Below are 17,599 nucleotides of genomic sequence, written 5' to 3' on the forward strand. Positions count from 1 at the left end.
TCTGCTTCTTGTCTTTTAAAAACAACTTTCTGTAAATCTAAAAAAATCTCTCATTTTTTTTTTGTAGACTTTCTCATATCATAGGCCCAAACACGGACTCTAGACAGGGGCGTAGCTGCTATTAGGCACAGCAAGCCCGGATCTAAAATGTTATTGAAACGTGAAAAAATACAAATGCTTCAACTTCGGAAAACGCATTAAACGGTTGACCCCGAATGGCGTGAGGTGTTAGAAATCTTCATTTTATATTGACATAATCCTCAGACAATGGATTCTGGTCGTGTTCAACGGACATATCTGAGCGTTCCTTCAGTTCTATGCCACGTATCAAATCGTACATGAGAAGCACCATGTCGACACATTTGCCTCGGTTAAGTGTAGAAATATTGATTTCATGTAATTGATGCACTTGTTAGAACAATTAGTGTAATAGATATAAGTAAGTTTTACCCTCAACACGTTACGGTGCCGTTAAAGACATGCATACAGTTTTATTGGAAAGAATTCCCATGGTTTAACTTGTGAATAAGTGGAGTGTTACACCTTTAAATAATGTTTCTCTGTTCCATATTGTTTTAAAATTTAGTTTTCTGGTATAAAGATAATACAGTTAAATGTAGTTCTCTGACATTGATATAAAACAGTAAAATATCAAAGAAAAACAGGCCTTATATCCCGGGGGGGGGGGGGGGGGGGGGGTGGGTAACCTCCTATATACGGGTATATAGGGGTGTGCCGATTTTATGGGATGTGTTTTTCGACTAAAATTATAGATATGGGTATGGTTTTGAGCATCTCAATATAGATATGGGTATTGAAATCAGAATTTTTTGCTTTTATATAAATGCATATAGATTTGAAAGTATCAGTACCAAAATGGGTATGATCAATGTCATTCTTGTATATAAATGGCCGGGTATCAAAAAGGAAAATTTCAGTAGCGGGAAAGATATAATAGCAAATTCCATTAGTATACTGCATTGACATGAAAGAGATTAAAATTCAAGTATGAAATGTGTCCACTTTATAAAATTCTAGTGTTTAAATGGGTCCAGTTTATCAAACGTCTAGTATTAAAATGGGTCCACTTTTTCAATGGTATCGTATACAAATGGGTATGCTTTTTCAAAAATCTTGTATCAAAATGGGTCTACTTTATCAGAGTTCCGGTATAAAAATGGGTCACATTTCGGAAGTCTCAGCGGGACACCCTACCCTTAAATTTGGAAAGTTATCCCCCCCCCCCGGGCCTTATATTATATATGTGACGATTTTTGCCGGTACTTTATCCTTTAGGTTCATTATTCTTTGAGTTTTTTCCTAGGTTCATTATTCTTTGAGTTCTTTCCTATTATTTACACCAAAACGAAAGTACATTTCCCGCGGGCAAGCATTCGACTAGTCGGTAAGTTCCACGCAAATAGCGTGTGTATTTTGGATTGATCATTGTATTTTTATGTACATAATTTGATGATTTAATAATACAAGTCGGTTATTAAGATGCACAATATGTATTTTATAATATAGCCACAGTATTATACAATTACTGTTTGAAACGGTAGGATTGTGTTTACATGAAATAGTAGGGTGATGTCTTTAGCAAGCGGGTCACGTGGTATATATATATATATATATATATATATATATATATATATATATATATATATATATAGTTATATAAGTAAAATGTAATAATCCAGATTGTGAATATTATATAATAAAAGTAAAAACACGTGTCTGGGATTTTAAATATATATTGATTTAGCCAACGCTTTTTTGGAACAAAAACTATATGCAAGAATTGGATCAATTTATAATGATGAATTTCTTTCTTTTATAAAAACATTTTGGAAAAGATTTCTAGACGATTGCTTTATTTTCTGGACAAAATTTCCCTATGAACTTCAAAACTTTTATACTATTTTAAACAACTTACATTTGGATATCAAGTTTACAATGCAAACAAGCACACTCGAGTTACCATTTCTTGATATATTGATTATAAAAAACAATACTGAAATTAATACTGATATATATTACAAAGAAACTGATTCTAAACAATATCTTAATTTTACCTCGTGTCATAATAAACACACAAAGATAAATATTCCTTTCACTTTAGCGAAACGGATCTGCACCATAGTTTCGAATGATAAACTTAAACTAAAACGTTTAAATGAACTTAAGCATTCACTTATTCAAAGAAAATATCCACAATCTATTATAAATACAGGTATTAAAAAAGCACTTTCCATCCCTAAACATGAATTACTTTCAAAATCAACACAAAAAGACAAGAGTAATATAATTCCATTTATTTCAACACAAAATCCAAAAAATAAAGAACTGTTTGGCGTATTAAAAAACAACATTGACATTTTACAAACAGACCCGGTTATGAATAAAATAATTTCAAATCAGAAGATAATAAAATGTAAGCGACAGCCACCTAATTTAAAACGTCTGTTAACCAAATCTTACTTTTCATCTCAAGAACCAAGAGTATCCAAATGTAATGACTCTAGATGCGCCCTGTGTGGTTATATTATTGAAGGGAATTCTTTTGATTTTAATGGCAAAATGTTCAAAATAAAAACTAATATGTCATGTGATATACAAAATGTGATTTATGTATTATTATGCAATGGATGCAAACAATATTATATAGGCCAAACTGGCGATAAACTTAGAAATAGGCGATCTGTCCATGAACAACAAATGCGAGACCCCTCAACAAGACAGATGCCTTTAAGTAAACATTTAGATGAATGTTCACATAATGAACCAAAATTTAAAATATTTCCATTTTATAAGCTATTTTCGAACAATATTTCAGCTAGGTTAGCAAAAGAACAACATTTTATACATGCATTTAAACCCAAATTAAATTTCATTTAATATTTATTGACGTTATGACGTCATAATTGATATGACGTTATCTCCATGACATTTTGACGTTGTAATATATTGTATTATGCCCTGATGAGCTATGCGAAACGCGTTGGCTAAATCAATATATATTTAAAATCCCAGACACGTGTTTTTACTTTTATTATATATATATATATATATATATATATATATATATATATATATATATATATATATATATATATATATATATATATATCAGTATATAAAGCGCTGCTCTTATGGGGAGCGAGCAGTCCTCGGTCAGCAGCTGGAGCGTGCTCGTCGCGACCGAGGCCAGGAGCCTCCTGCAGAAGATTGATTCTCGCGGCTTGATCTCCTGCGGATGGCTCAGCAAATCCAGCTGAGTCCGTCACCCTCGAGCCGGACGTCTTCTTCACTGCTGAAACTGCTGTCTTCTCCAGGATGCAGCGGATCTGACCAATCCGCTGTTTATCGTCGAGAGCTCGCCTGCCCGTACCGGTCCAGAGGTCCCGTCTGTAGAGGGACGGGTACGGCGGGACAGCAAGACCACCAGTGGAAGGACATACGGGACGGACTCGGGGTTCCTTCGTTATGGGAGGGAACTCTTGAACATCGAGGGTGTGGCTTTAAAGAGGGACCCCGGGGCGGCGGTACCTAGTGCGCTCAACGCGCCGGGGAAACCGTCTCGGGGATGAAGACGACAGCCGGTGACAGCGAGAGGGGCCATAAAGGCAGAGCGGTGCTTGCACTCCCTTGGCGGAGGCGTCCAGACAAGAATTTATCTGGAGATTGTCTCCCCTGAAACATCACAGGGCAGGTCGATACCAAATGTATTTGTGAAGACGCGGGAACGACCTGTAAATAAACTACAACAACACACACACAGGAGCGAGCAGTCTGCGTTCGATCGTCGAACAGAACACAACGTTTAATACGTTATAGTAATTAGAGACCAAATACCATTGGAAGTATCTGTGACTTTGGATGCCTATTGAGTAGGGTTGACCCAAGCAACTTTGCGCATAACATACCATAGCTTGCTGGGTAAGCTTCAGACTCATACTAGTCCGGGCACAGGTCTCCTTTGGTAATATAAGTCAAGTTTCTGGTCTCTCAGGTCAGCCTGAGCAAGGGACATCACTGTGACTTTGGATACTTTCGAGTGGAGGTGACCCTGGCAACTTTGCGCACAACATGCCATATTTTGCTGGGTAGCCTAGAGACTCGTATATAAGTCCGGGTCAAAGGTTTTCATTCCAGTTAGTGCACGTGTTAAGTCTCGTAGGTCAGACTGAGTCTGTCAAGCTTCTCATTGTCGCTTGTACAACACTGACCGATTGTCCTCCTTGCATAAATACATTGGACACTCTGCAAACACGTTAATATAGGTCAAGACGACCCAAGTCGACCCGAGTCAACTCAAGTCGACCCAAGCCAACTCAAGTTGACCCAAGTCAACCCAAGTCGACCCAAGCCAACCCAAGACACCTAAGTCAACCCAAGTCGACCCAAGCCAACCCAAGTTGACCCAAGTCAACCCAAGCCAACCAAGACACCTAAGTCAGTCCAAGTTGACCCAAGTCACACATGGCATATGAAACCGGCTTGTAAAGTGATTAAACGTTCATCATACCAATGATACAAAAATTACAAATCATTTATAGTGTAAATATTCATTGATTCCAGTCTAAATTGAGGCAGTTGATTATCTAATCAAACGGCTAAGGAAAGCCCCAGGAAAAGCTGTGTGTTGAAACATACCACTGGTGTTTGGAGCCACCGAATATATCCCGAAGAAACGACGAACACGTTACAAAAATTGGTGGCAGCGGTGGGATATATAGGGACGACCTTTAAGCATCACTCAACTCGACTCTTTACATAGCACTGAGTTACGTATTCGTACCAAGCAAGCACGCCCGATCAGTCTCAATGATGCTGTTAGGCATGTTGTAGAATTGGACGCATTCTACAAGGCTGAGAAGAAAACAGTAGTAGTTCGATGCGAGCAGCATTTTCGAAGGATACTTCAAAGAATCCAGTAGAGTGATGATTTTAGAACTGTTTACGTTAGCTGTGCAGTTTGTTTTGTTACAGTTGCGTTAATGTTTTTTTCTTTCCCCTTTCTTTTCATTGTTGAACTATCAAGTTGATCATTATTCATCAGGTCATACTCATGTTTGTTTTTCTCTTCTGATCAGGATACTAGTCATTCATTTAGCATTAGATATCATGTTTTGTTATAACATTTGCTTTTAACATGACAACCGGGAGTAGTATTTCGTTCGTCAATAAAAGATGTTGTTGACGTATTTGTTTCACACTTAGACAGAGTTTTGTAAGCGGGACGCTTAAATCGGAGGCGTGAGTAGTGTGACGATTTTTGCCGGTACTTTATCCTTTAGGTTCATTATTCTTTGAGTTCTTTCTATTATTTACACCAAAACGAAAGAACATTTCCCGCGGGCAAGCATTCGACTATTCGGTAAGTTCCACGCAAATAGCGTGTGTATTTTGGATTTATCATTGTATGTTTATGAACATAATTTGATGATTTAATAATACAAGTCGGTTATTAAGATGCAAAAATGTATTTCATGATATAGCCACAGTTTTATACAATTACTGTTTGAAACGGTAGGGTTGTGCTTAAATGAAATAGTAGGGTGATGTCTTTAGCAAGCGGGTCACGTGGTATATATATCAGTATATGAAGCGCTGCTTTTATGGGGAGCGAGCAGTCTGCGTTCGATCGTCGAACAGAACACAACGTTTAATACTTTATAGTAATTAGAGACCAAATACCATTGGAAGTATCTGTGACTTTGGATGCCTATTGAGTAGGGGTGACCCAAGCAACTTTGTGCATAACATACCATAGCATGCTGGGTAAGCTTGAGACTCATACTAGTCCGGGCACAGGTCTCCTGGTAATATAAGTCACGTTTCTGGTCTCTCAGGTCAGCCTGAGCAAGGGACATCTCTGTGACTTTGGATACTTTCGAGTGGAGATGACCCTGGCAACTTTGCGCACAACATGCCATAGCTTGCTGGGTAGCCTAGAGACTCGTATATAAGTCCGGGTCAAAGGTTTTCATTCCAGTTAGTGCACGTGTTAGGTCTCGTAGGTCAGACTGAGTCTGTCAAGCTTCTATTTTTTGTCGCTTGTACAACACTGACCGATTGTCCTCCTTGCATAACGCATCCATTGGACACTCTGCAGACACGTTAATATAGGTCAAGACGACCCAAGTCGACCCAAGACGACCCAAGTCGACCAAAGTCAACTCAAGACGATCCAAGTCGATCCGAGCCAACCCAAGTCGACCCATGCAAACCCAAGACACCTAAGTCAACCCAAGTCGATCCAAGCCAACCCAAGTCAACCCAAGCCAACCCAAGACACCTAAGTCAGTACAAGTTGACCCAAGTCACACATGGCATGTTAAACCGGCTTGTAAAGTGATTAAACGTTCATTATACCAATGATACAATGATAGTGTAAATATTCATTGATTCCAGTCTAAATTGAGGCAGTTGATTATCTAATCAAACGGCTAAGGAAAGCCCCAGGAAAATCTGTGTGTGTTGAAACATACCACTGGTGTTTGGAGCCACCGAATATATCCCGAAGAAACGACGAACACGTTACATATACGTATAATATATTTGTTATCTTATTATTTGTCTAGATATGCTTTAAATCTCACCACAGGCATTAAAGGATTTAACAAATTTCCGGGGGAGGACATCCGGACCCCCCGTTTTTATGTATCATATCCGAGCCTAGAGCTAAAATAATGCTAGCTATATACGCTCCGTTGGGGCCGTCCCAAATCGTTTTTGTAATTATTGATGATCATTTTTATCACTGTCATTGTTTAATACCGAAAGTCTACATCTACATCTACATGGTATCATCAGACTGTCATGGATTGACATTTCTTTGACGGTGCGCAAGGCAAGAAAATATTAAAGTAAAGAGTAAAGCTACAATAGTAAATGTAGAAAAGGGACAAAATTGTCACAAAACCAGGTTTTCATTGTGAAAAAAAAATCTGATAAAGGGAGAAAACTCAAACTGAACTTTTGAAATGAACAAACAAAATTAACCCCCTTTGTAAGTTTGTTTTTAAAAAAAATCTATTTTTAGTCGTGGCGACCTTGACATTGGAGATATTGACGTGATTCTTTCGTGCGACACACCGTCCCATGATGGTGAACAAATGTGCCAAATGATTTTAAAATCTCACAATGAATGACATAGTTATGGCCAGGACAAGCTCATTTATGGCCATTTTTGACCTTTGAACTCAAAGTGTGACCTTGACCTTGGAGATATCGACGTAATTATTTCGCGCGACACACCGTCCAATGTTGGTGAACAAATGTGCCAAATGATTTTAAAATCTGACAATGAACGACATAGTTATGGCCCGGACAAGCTTGTTCCGCCCGCCCGCCAGCCCGCCAGCCAGCCCGCCCGCATTCGCCAATCTAATAACCAGTTTTTTCCTTCGGAAAACCTGGTTAAAAAAAGCTAGATAAAAGTATAAAAATGTATAGTAGTGACCCCAGTTACGTTTTACATCCATCAGGGCAAGACCTATTTAGCTTCCGTGACGGTATCAGGGCACAAGGCCCCGCCAACATAGCTCTAGTCCGTCATTTGAATGCTTAATTCGTAACTGGAAGGGTGTCCCCTTAGAAGGTTAGGCTGGAAAGCCCACTCTTCAAGGAAGCCAGAGAGGGGGCCTCAGCAACGGATGCTGGTAGATCGTTCCAAAGTGGTATGCTACGTGGGAAAAATCTGTACTTGAAGGTGTCAGATGTAGGAGTGACTAGTAAGAAGCCGGAACCGTGCGGGTGTCTAGGCATTGTCCTTCGTGGTGTCAGGTACTTGTTGGCATCAATGTCAACCAGCTTGTTGACTATGCGGTAGAGCATTGTAAGTTGATGTTTTGTGCGGCATGTTTCGAGGGTTTCCCAGTTTAACTCTTCCAGCATACTATCAACACTGCTTGTATTGTGGAATCTGTTTGTAATAAAGCGCGCTGCACGACTTTGTACCATCTCGAGCTGATACTTGTGAGTTCCATAGTGTGGACTCCATACTGTGCAGCAGTACTCTACGCTGGAGCGAACTAGTGCGATGCAGGCATCTGTCTTGGTTTGTTGAGAGGTGTTTCTCAGATTCCGCCGCAGGAAACCGAGCATGTTATTTGCTTTCTTGGTAACTCGGTCATAGTGATGCCTCCAAGACAGTTCTGAGTCAAGATCCACACCTAGGTATTTAGTTGTTTTGTCGATCGATAGTTTGATGCCGTTCAGTATGTATTCAGATGGTATAAGGTTGGATGTAGCCCTTGTTACTCGAAGCACACTGCACTTCTGTGGGTGGAAGTCCATACCCCAGGTGGCTTCCCATCTGGCTAGTGCATCCAGGTCTGCTTGGAGAAGCTGACGATCAAGGTCAGTTTTGATCTGGCGGTAAAGAATGCAGTCATCGGCGAAAAGGCGAACTCTTGACGATTAGGAACATTAGAGGTCCTAATACCGAACCCTGAGGGACACCACTGACTACTGGGACCTCTTCTGAATGTTGCCCGTTGACCACAACTCTCTGTGTCCTGTCGTGTAAGAAGGACGATATCCAAGCTAAGGTGTTTCCTCTTATACCGTAATGGTTTACTTTCTTGAGAAGACGCTGGTGTGGCACGCGGTCAAACGCCTTGCTTAAGTCAAGTATGATCAGGTCTGTTTGAATCCGCTTGTCAAGTGATTCTGCAAGATCGTGGGTGAGGGCTAGAAGTTGTGTCTCGCAACTTCTCGTAGCTCGGAAACCGCGCTGGCAGTCGTGAAGGATGGCATGCTTATCTAGGTGCTTGAGTGTCTGGCTGACGATAACGTGCTCAAGCAACTTACAATATAAGCTGGTTAGGGACACCGGACGATAATTGGCAGGATCTTGCCTAGATCCTTTCTTTTAGATGGCGGTGACGTTGGCTTGTCTCCAGTCATGTGGTACCCTTCCTTCGCAGATGGATTTGGGTTATGATTGGGGCTAAGTCTTCAGCACAGTCCTTCAGTATCCTTGCCGATATATTGTCAGGACCTGAAGCTTTCCTGTGGTTAAAGTTCTTGAGAAGCTTCAAGATGCCTTCCTCCTGGATATCAATCTCATGCATGTCTGGGTAGGGCGTACCTGCAGGGTTTGGGACAACGCCTCCTGTTTCGTCTGTGAAGACCGACTTGTATTGACGGTTATGGATGTTTGCCTTGTCACGTGCAGCATCAATGAGCCTCCCGTTATCCTTCAATTGTGAGATACCTGTGTTGTCCTTCCTTAGGGATTTAATGAAACTCCAAAATCTCTTCTGTTTTGAAGGTTTGGTGCTGTCTGGATCATCTTCTTTTATCAAGTTGTTAACGTATTTCTGGTATGTTTCTCTCTCTAACTTCTGAGATGCTCTTTTACAAAGTCTATATTTACTGATATCTTTCTCTTTTCCTGTTTTCTTCATCTTTGTGTACAGTTTCGCCTTCTTCCTCATAGAGGCTCGTACTTTGCGGTCTATCCAGGGTTTTTGCTTGAAGCTGTCTTTAAGCACTTTTGCAGGAATGAACTTATTCATCAAAGCTGTTAAGGTTCATGGGGGGGATAAAATTAATTAAAAATTCGCTTTGGTTTTTCTTCATTCAATGTGGTACAATATGGTCAAACTATATATCATTTTAAAGCTAAAGACGGATAGAATAACATAAACACATTTTTGACATTCAATATGTGTGTGCTTTATTCATATTTTGGTTTAAAACCAATACATTTTTACACTAATTTACAAAATCTCAATCTAAAGTTAGGAAGGATATGCACTACCTTAAGTTGAATAAATACAAAGCTATATACATATACAAGGTCAAGTTAGCAACATTTCACAGAAAATTATTGTCATAAAACAACAAATGAGTTTTTATTCAACTGCCTATTTTGGATAAATTTCCTAAACAAAGTTCTAAAAATAACTAAAACGTAACTACTTTTTAAAAATCCATGTATGGTGGATAGTAAGAGTCACAATTCTTTTTCAAAGGCTTAACAATTTTGTTATTTACCTCTCAACCAAATTGCAAATTTAAACCATCTAAAATTGAAATAGATTGCAGACGACATATAAAATTGTAAAGAATTATAAAGAAATTGGCAAACCGATTGATTTTATATTTCGATTACTTCTACCCATTTTGAAAGCGTGGCCATCGCTGTGCTCCGTAGAAAAACGTGCAAAACAAATCGGTCGAAACCACGTGCAGTAGTGAGAAAACCGGGTATGTGTATACACATACCTGAGAAAACACAAACATATTTTGACAGTTGGTTTGCAACTAGTAAAACAACTATTAACATTAATCAGCAAGATATCGCACTCAATAACAGAAATGACCACGTAGAGATATCATCACTTACCCTATTTCAAATATTTTCCAGCTGAAAATTGTCCCCCACACGTCTTTTTTAGTTTATTTGTATTGTTTTTCTGGAGCCGAAGTGCATCTCACAGAATATCCATCTAACTTCCGTTGTTTTCACTTTCGTTATTAAAAACTTTGTTTAAAAGAATTATTTCTCCTTTTAGATTTTTAAAGCGATGTGTTATTATATATTATCAATAGAATAGTATACCGTGATGAATTTAACGGAGTTACTTATCGATCTTTCTGTCAGTCTGTAAGCGTACTATTTTATGCGCAATAATATAAGTATGGTGATTCGACAACAATTGTAAACATTGGTGAAATGCTTCTTACATAGTTATTCTTTTGAGTGTTTATGAGGTCTGATCGTGCAGTTTGCAAACATCAACGGAAAGATTACAATCCAATGCATTTGTCATCGTCAACCGTTTGGAATGTCAATTAGGCGATGAGTTAGTTTTTAGCATGTTTCTTTCTATGTTATGAATTTACAAATGGCTGCCCCCATGGTGATGAAATGACATGTGTTCCAGTTTTGATATTTCTAGATATGTAAAAAAAATTTACTATTTAAGCGTAACTTGCCCTCGTCAATGTCGATATTATTCACTAGTTATATAATTTTCCGCCGAAATACGTGGAATTAACATGATTCAGATTTTTGAAAATAATGTATATTTTAGTGTTAAAATCGCTTTGTATTTTGAATGATTTTGTGGATGGTATGATACGTTGATGTACAAAATTGGTAGCAGTTTGAAGGAAAAAATCCTTTAAAGCATATATGTATACATTTTCAATGTGGCACTCTTCCTTTAGTCAAATTTGAGTTCAATGCTTGGGGTCCCAGATTTTTCAAAATGAAGCCTCTACATGAACCTTAATTTATTCTTGAAATTAGTCCATAACACTTCGACTGATTCACTGGGAGATCTGTACAAGTCTTCATTTAGTAGCCTCAGTTCAGTTCTGACGCCATCATAGTCAGCCTTGTTGTATACAAAGACTGTCCTCTTTGTTGGAGGTAGTTTGTGGGGCTGTAGACTCGCTTCCACATAGACTGCCTCATGGTCGGAGATTCCAGGAATGACTTTGGTTGTGTTAATCAGGGAACTATTATTCGCGAAGAAAAGGTCTAGTACTTGGCATTGTGTTATTATAAATTCTTATCTTTAAATAACAGTCGAACAACAGAACACGCAAATAACAACCACGTTTCAATATCTGAAATATAACAACAACAACAACAAAAGTTGCTTTCGGTTTTAAAGGAAGCGCGGAAGTGCGCATGCTCATAATCCATTGTTGACATGTTTAAACGAGAGATGTTAGCAATATCGTAGACATTTGTAAATATAGGTAAGCTATCAGAAATTGCATGCATATCAAATGTTTGAACAAAATGTTTAATTTTGCTTTTCGTTATCAAATAATTGCATTTAATTAATGCTGTGAACTTTTATGTCGCGATTTTGAATATATCCGAAATAACGTCTTGTCCAGACATGAAAATGTAGCGGGTGGGGAACTAACAAAATTGTTTACAAGTCACACGGCTTTTTCCCTTCCTTAGAAAGGACCTAATTAAAGGCTCATTCTCCCAAGAGAAAGATCCCTTCCCCATAGATAGGGTTGGAAAGGGACAACCGTTAATCAAACATATTAATCCTTCATAGTTCTTCTTGAATGCTCTGAGCTTAAATTATAAGAACAGCTCAGAGTTGTTCTTGTTAACCGATTTTTTAATGTAATTTTTTTTCTCATATATGTCTATAATATTGAGTTCAATCAACCTAATACATCGTAACAAACACAATACCTGCAGGGATTTCAATAGACGCAGAATCCTGCGTTTTGACGCAAGCAAATTAAAAATTACTCGATTTTGACGCAACCATTTTTTCTGTCATGCGTCATTTTGACACATCGAAAATTTGACCCGTGCGTCAGTCAGTTAACATCTCGAGTTCCATGGTAATAAATCCCACTGTGCTCCTAATTGAAATTAATGTTTCAGTATTTGAAATTCGGTCTATAATCGAGGGAATACCCCGGTCGTTGTTTATCTTATCTCATCTCCTCCAATATACAAGTTACCTTCTAAATAGTGCATGCTCACTAACTGGGTAATAAGCAGCAGCGATTACGTGACAATTGATTGACCATCCAATAATTGCAAGGAATTTGCAGACTTGCAGACGGCACGGTTAAAGTAAGTCGGCAAAAGTAATTAAAGAAAAAACAAAATTGATCAAAGGTCTATTAATTACGTAGATCCACTAGTAAGTCCAGCGAGTTTTGTCAGTTTGTTAATCCACCGATAATTACAAGTAACACCCATCTTATATAAACTGGAATCACAGTTCATTTTTTATACTAACATATTTCGGACATGTGTAGTCAGTGTTTTTTTATGGCAATTTCGGGGCCAAATGTATCTCAAATTTATTTCATAAATAACTAACAAAGTTTATAACTATAACTTATATGATTTTTAATTATTATGAAGTGTTATATTAAATTAGATTAGTTTTTTCCAAATCAGTGGACTTTTTACACGAATTGCATTTTTCTCCCAAAATGGCCAGGAAAAGGCCTGATGTATCTATATTGTGACAGTGTGAATATTTTTTGATAAAAACATTCCAATTTGGTCCATTTTATTGATAAAAAATGCTCAAATTTGCCATAATAATTAAAAAAAACAAACTCAATTCAACTCAAAATGGCTAAAAAAACTGAGACTGTGCATGAAGGTTGAACTGTCTGAAACTAATGTTGAACAAATCATTGATATATATTTCAGAAAAAGGACAGAGACATTCTGCTGTGAATATAATATTCAATTCATACAAACATGTGAATTCATATAATAAATATCATTCCATATAAAAGAGTGAATTTTTAATTTTCCCCTTTTCCTAAAAAACGACGCATTTTTTCCCCTTTAAACGGGCCCCGTCGCCATTCCCCTATAAGTGAAAAAAAACACTGGTAGTATTCGGATAAAAAGTAATAGATATACTAGATGTTCCATGCATTTTGATTGTGTTTTGTTAGAAAAGCTATCATAGGGATGATGATAATATAATGACGATAAATATGTGATGAAAAGGTGCTACCGGTACATATCTTAAATAACTTAAATGTTTTAAAAGACTTATATGTTTTCAAAGGAAGTAGATTTTAATGTACCAATTAATTAAAATATGTTGTGTTTTTTATCATGTTATTGTTATTTAATAAAGCAATATAACTCTTTAAGATATTATGTTACTCTTAGAGCATATTTTTATCTTAAAATTGAATAATACAGACAAAAACACAATTACCGGTAACGCGCTTCAAAATTGACCCCAGCATTTTTCAATTTGACTCCTCAAAATTTCAGTCCAGGGGTCAATGATTGACTCCTGGTTTTTAAAATCTATTGAAATCCCTGACCTGTTATCACAGATCTCAATTTGAAAGTGATTTGTGCCTTGTTGAGAAATACTCAAAACAAAAACTTTATACAAAAACCGTTATCAACCAGTAAAGTTGAGTTTTGAATTGACAATTTGATCAATCTTACAGATTTTCCAGAGATAGTCGATATATTGTACAATTGGTACATTAGACAAGAGATCTATCTCGCCGATGCATTCCTTAGATAGACAATAGCATATTTTCGGATTCGGAATACTTGGCTTGGCTTTGTCGATTGCAAAAACATACACATTTAAATGAACCGTTGACATGTTTGAAACTTTGTATTAATATCAATTGACAATGTTATGTGAGCATACCATATCATGTAAGTTATTTTAATTTGCACATTATGGATATATTTCAATCTATTTGTGTTTATTTATGTCAGAAAATAGTTTATGTGGCTAATATTTACTATTAAATTCTGGGCGGAATCTCTACATGAATAAACATGTAATCAGTTGCAACTCCCAGCGATCCGTAGGATCAATAGCTGGGAGTTGGATTATTGCAACTACCAAAATTCAAGGCTGCGGTGCCTTTTAACATAACAATCTTTATTTCTTTACATCCTATATAATGCACACCTATCCGAATGAAGTTATCCACATAAAATTGGTGATCAGAAACAACAAAGTTGTGCTCTCTTACTACATTCTGACACCAGGGTTTCCCAAAGGCCACTGAAGCATATTATAATTTCCTGCCTTTAACCCTGTCTAAGGGATGCCCTGTTAACTTGTTTTTAATTCCATGACACTCAGAAAGTAAGGGAACAATCATCTGACTTGCCATGTTTATTTCTTATATTACTTATTTAAGCGATTCTAAATTTAAACAAGCATAAGTGATGTGAACACAACACAAATTCCATCAAATAATTGTCGATTGAACCTGCATCTGCAAAAATGTAATAATAATATGTTCATCAATTCTTATGATGTCAATGCTCTTAATGCATTTATAGGGCCTTTTACATGAAGATATGTCTCCTTTGCTGATACAGCAAGGTTGGTTGGTAATTAAATTCAGTCCTTGACATTAAGTGATATGTTTCCGTTACTAATATTCCACTCATTTATCACAGAAAATATGGGATTCCACTTGAAAACGACATTTCATGAAATTCGTTGCAATAAAAAAACTTGTCAGACTGAGCATAAGAGTGTGTTTTGTGATTGCAAAAAAGATATAGAGGATATTGGTTCATGTCAGTGTAAGACTGTTTGTTATTTCACCAGTGATCATAGAAAATATATTTTCACGAATTTTTGCTATGATCACGAGTGAAATGACAAAATGATTTTACACTGACGTGAACAAATTTCCTGTTTCTTTTATGCCCCTTTTTCAAGAAAATAATTGACAGCTGTTTCCCTTTTGCTGAAAAGTTACCCTTTCTCGGAGTGTCTCTCGTGGTGTGCCTCAATACATTGATATGACATAATTTTGTTGACGAAATGACGTCATTTTGTTGACGAAATTATGTCATTATTCCAGGGTAATTATTCAGCAGGTTTTTTTTCCACTTTTTGGGAAGATAGCCCATGGCTTTGGAATTGGGAATTTTATCGGCATTTTCATGAAATTGGGAAAATAAATTCATCATACTGAATTTGATATAACTCTTTATAATCATTCAAATTAAAAGAACAAAATCATATAATACTTTGTTAGATGTAATTGAATTAAAATTGAGATAAAATACTCATTAGACACTTCTTTCTAAAAAAATAATTTTTTTTGGAAATTGGAATTTTTTGCCACGTTTGGGAAAAATAGTATACTTTTTGGGATTGGGAACATTGCCGAATTTCGGCTATAAAATTGGGCCAAAAAAACCTGTACAGTTAAACTCTTTTACAATGTAAATAAACGGTAAAAAAGCATAAAACTGAAAGACAACGTTTGGATTCGGTGGAATATCGATTTTGTTTCACTCGTTAATATAGAAAAATTATTAAGAAGGATATAAACAAGGGATGTACGTCTTGATATGATAATCTAAAAATAGAAAAAGGAATTCCGAAAATTTGTTCTTTTCATCGGTGAAAAGAACAATTGTGTTAATATCACTGCTGTTATTTCACTGCAGAAATGTCATATTTTATCATTAGGTATAAAAGAAATATCACATGTTGGTTTAAAAATATAATTTGTTGAAATATACAAGGTATGTCAGCTCTGGTTTAACAATATAATTTCTTTAAATATACAAGGTATTCAGTGTTTTTTTTATGGCAATTTCGGGGCCGATATTCGGCCCCATTCCACTCAAAAAAGAGTATATATTTTTCCCCCATTTTGTAAAAAAATCCCCTCCAGAAGTAAAAAAAAAAAAAAATTTTTTTTTTTTTTTAGAAAGAACTGTTTCATAATCATGACAAATATATCTCAAATTTATTTCATAAATAACTAACAAAGTATATTACTATAATTTTTATATGATTTTTAATTATTATAAAGTGTTATATAAATTAGGTTAGTTTTTTCCTAATCAGTGGACTTTTCACATGAATTGCATTTGTCTCCCAAAATAGCCAGGAAAAGGCCTGATGTATCTATATTGTGTCAATATTTGTTGATAAAAACATTCCAATTTGGTCCATTTTATTGATAAAAAATGCTCAAATTTGCCATTTAATTGGTTTAAAAAACTCAATTCGACTCAAAATGGCTAAGAAAACTGAAACTCTGCATGAAGGCTGAACTGTCTGAAACTAATGTTGAACAAAATCATTGATATATATTTCAGAAAAAAGACAGAGACATTGTGCTTTGAATATTATATTCGTACAAACATGTGTATTCATATAATAAATATCATTACATATAAAAGAGTGAATTTTTAATTTTCCCCTTTTCCTAAAAAACAACGCATTTTTTCCCCTTTGGACGGGCCCCGCCACCAATCCCCTATAAGTAAAAAAACACACTGGTATTTCAGCTCTGTTATGCTTTTAATATTGTTTTTCAGTCCCCAGCAACTGTCTATGGGATAACTTTCCTTTTTCAGCCATTCAGATTTGTACTTGAAGAAAAAGCTGGATCAGAAATTGCTTGAGGTTCCAGCTGAGTAGATTTATGTTGACTACTACACAATGTATCATAAACTTTAAGCTATTAACTGTTTCAAAAATATTTTATATTGCATTGTTTACACATGGAAATTGGTATTTATGAACCATTAAATTACATGACTCATGCTTTATTTGTGAAAGAAAGTAAATTTAATTAAATATATTCGCTAAGGTGGACAATTAAATTTGGGTTCCTTAAAAGTAAAATTTAAACTTCTAATTTCATGGGCACCCACATTCCTTTCCTTCATTTTTTTTCTTAGAGAAAAACTGTGACAGCTATATCACAAAACTAAAGTGAATACATGTTAAAATATGTCCAAAGCACCAGAGGGAATGTCGTTCACCAGAAGCTTCCAATGAAATATTTTCGTCAATTTTCCATATAACTTATTATAAGTTTATAAGATAGACACAGGTTCGGGCCGGTTTCTATTACAACATTTGCTTCTGTCATTAAAATGCTGGAAAATGTCGGCTGCTAATCAACTTGAATTATCTGCATGTGTGCCAAATGTTTTACAATTTGTTACACGACCCGAATCATTTGGAAGAAGACATTGTGAAGAGCTTTACTCTCAGTGTTAATCGCACAGCTGGTGATAGATTCTAATATATTCGGTGCAAAACACTGTGGCAATGCTATTTCTGAAAAACAAAAAATATTGTTAATAGAT

The 17,599-nt window shown here is 36.3% G+C and overlaps 1 protein-coding gene across 6 annotated transcripts in view; it reads left to right on the forward strand.

Moving 5' to 3' along the window:
* The first annotated feature begins 1,386 nt into the window (after nucleotides 1-1,386).
* The window catches only part of LOC127878273 (centrosomal protein of 83 kDa-like), a 45,881-nt gene continuing 29,668 nt past the window's right edge, over nucleotides 1,387-17,599 (forward strand). For 5 of the 6 annotated variants that reach the window (XM_052424795.1, XM_052424809.1, XM_052424817.1 and 2 more), the window contains exon 1: nucleotides 11,587-11,730. The gene's annotated coding sequence lies outside the window, so the exon portion shown is untranslated. Of the gene's footprint in view, nucleotides 1,406-11,586; nucleotides 11,731-17,599 lie in introns of those variants that run through there. The other variant, XM_052424803.1, reaches the window with a different exon arrangement.

Source organism: Dreissena polymorpha, chromosome 1 (genome assembly GCF_020536995.1).
Source record: "Dreissena polymorpha isolate Duluth1 chromosome 1, UMN_Dpol_1.0, whole genome shotgun sequence".
Taxonomy (NCBI): Eukaryota; Metazoa; Mollusca; class Bivalvia; order Myida; family Dreissenidae; genus Dreissena; species Dreissena polymorpha.